Source organism: Rhyacophila brunnea, unplaced genomic scaffold (assembly GCF_057557595.1).
Source record: "Rhyacophila brunnea isolate RB1 unplaced genomic scaffold, BYU_Rbru_1.0 scaffold_184, whole genome shotgun sequence".
Taxonomy (NCBI): domain Eukaryota; kingdom Metazoa; phylum Arthropoda; class Insecta; order Trichoptera; family Rhyacophilidae; genus Rhyacophila; species Rhyacophila brunnea.
The window spans coordinates 272,036-274,346 of NW_028232842.1; positions in this window are offsets into that span (position 1 = coordinate 272,036).

Here is a 2,311-nt window from a genome sequence, read left to right on the forward strand (position 1 = left end):
TTTGAAATTAATTTTATCTATTTAGACGTGGTTGGCATTTTGGGAATATTGTACAAATCTTTGATGCATCTTTTGACACCTCCCCTGATCTATCTTCATCAACTGCTCTTCTTCTCTAAATGTGATGAGTAAAAGTGTCTTGAGATTTGTGAGAGCTTGCATGTATGCTTCTACTTCATCGGGGACTTTTAACACCTTAACATATTTTTTATGGTTTCGATTAAATTACCATTATTTTTACATCTATACAACAATAAAAGAAAATTGATTTAATTATTATATTTCAAACGATAAGTCAATAATCAAAATAAAATCTAAACATTTAGAAATTACATAAACACATATGTATCTCGATATAATATTTTAAGCAAAATAATTTGTAAATTTATTGAATCTGAATAATTATATCAATAAAAACGCATAGATTTAGATTTAAGTTCGTCGGAAATATAAATTTAAAATTATTATCAGGAATAAGATTTAATAGCAAAAATAACTTCGCATTTTTGCTAGTACAGCGCAAATTTGGTCTAATTATTAAATCTGATGCATTTTTCTGTTGAGATTTATATCTCATGGCAGCAAATAAAACCCAGAACAAATTATATATTAGATACCTAAATATTATCAGAGCACATGCTATTATTCAGATAAAACAAAATATATTTTTTTTTACATTTAACTTTATAGAAATTAATTTATAAAATTTTCATAATGAGTAAAAAACCTTTTATTTGTATCAGAAATAGAAATCTGATAATGATAACTTTTTTTTGTAGTTTATTTTTATAGAAAATTTTAGCACTAAAGTTGTGATTATAGATCAAGGTAAAATATATAAAAAACCTGGGTATAAAAATTTAAATGCTCATATTCGAGTTAAAATGTGCTATAAATTTGTATTTTCAATAACTTTAGAAAACTAATTAAACTTTAATGTATATAGGTGGCAAAAAGTAATGTGCTTAACGTAAGACATCCTTAAGAACTGTACTTAATGATTTTTTCACTGTAATTTTTTTTTCATTTTAATATTCTTTTCTAAGATTTTTTTTACCATTAATGGTATTTTAAAGCAACAACAAATAAAATCATTTTCAAAAATATGTCTTCTAGATTTTTAATAACAACAAGAAAACACTGAATTAAATTGTTTTTTTATAATTTATAACTTAAATATTTATTAAACTAAAAATACATAATTAGATTTTAAAAATAAATATTCATATGGTTCGTTTTTATAATTTACAGGTGAATATTAGGATTATATAACCATTTATCAATACAGAGAATTAATCATTAATATACAAATTTAATATATAATTTAAAATTAAAATTTCTATTTATGTTTAAAGAGGGTTGTTTGGCAAGTTTAACATCTGAATGATCTAAAAAATAATGAGACGTAAAATTAAAAAAATACTTGGTCAATTTACTACAAAAAATTTATAGGAATATAATAGAAATGGATTACTAAATTTTAGCTTGAATCCGCTTATAAAAGACTAAAAGGAGAATATCAAAAATTTTTAGCAATATAAATATTCTATTCTATAAAATAATAGAGGAATAATGCTGTGTAGAATCATAATAAGTATATTTTTTTTACTAGAAACACAAAAAAATAAATGAACAATAAGAAAAACGCTGTGTTTGGTCAATATTAAAATTAAGAAGCAACGAAAGTTTTGCAGTGCGTAAAATATCTTATTATAAAAAGTATAAATTTAATTTAGATAACTTTGTGTTTAAAAGACATAAAAAATAATAACTAACTGATAAAGAATGAGTCATGGTGGGAAATAGGATAAAAATGAAGCATGCAGTGCAATAAAAAATATGGAAATATAGTAATGATTTATTATGAAGTTAAATTTTCGAAGGTGATATTTACGAAAATAATGAATATATAATATTTGTAATCAGATTTTCAAGATCTAAAGGTCTACTCTAATACTAGTCTTTCTTCACAATATTCGAGAGGTGGAAGTCTAGAAAAATTCTCATCTATGATAGGCTCACATAAGTTTTTTTCTGTGTAATCGAAATAAACATTCGAAGCATCATTTTTAATAAACATATAAAAAAATGATATAAGGGATATGTTGGCGGTGTAATTAATGATTATTTGTGGTTTGGCTTGGTTAGCTTCAAGGGCACCAGCTAAAATAAGTATGATTGTTACAGTCTCTTGTATAATGACCAGCTCAATATAAAAAATGAGTCGCAATCTTTGCAAATGATCACCTCTACTAAGTGCAAAAAAGATATAGTAAGTAAAATATAACATGCTGTATATGTTTATGAGACG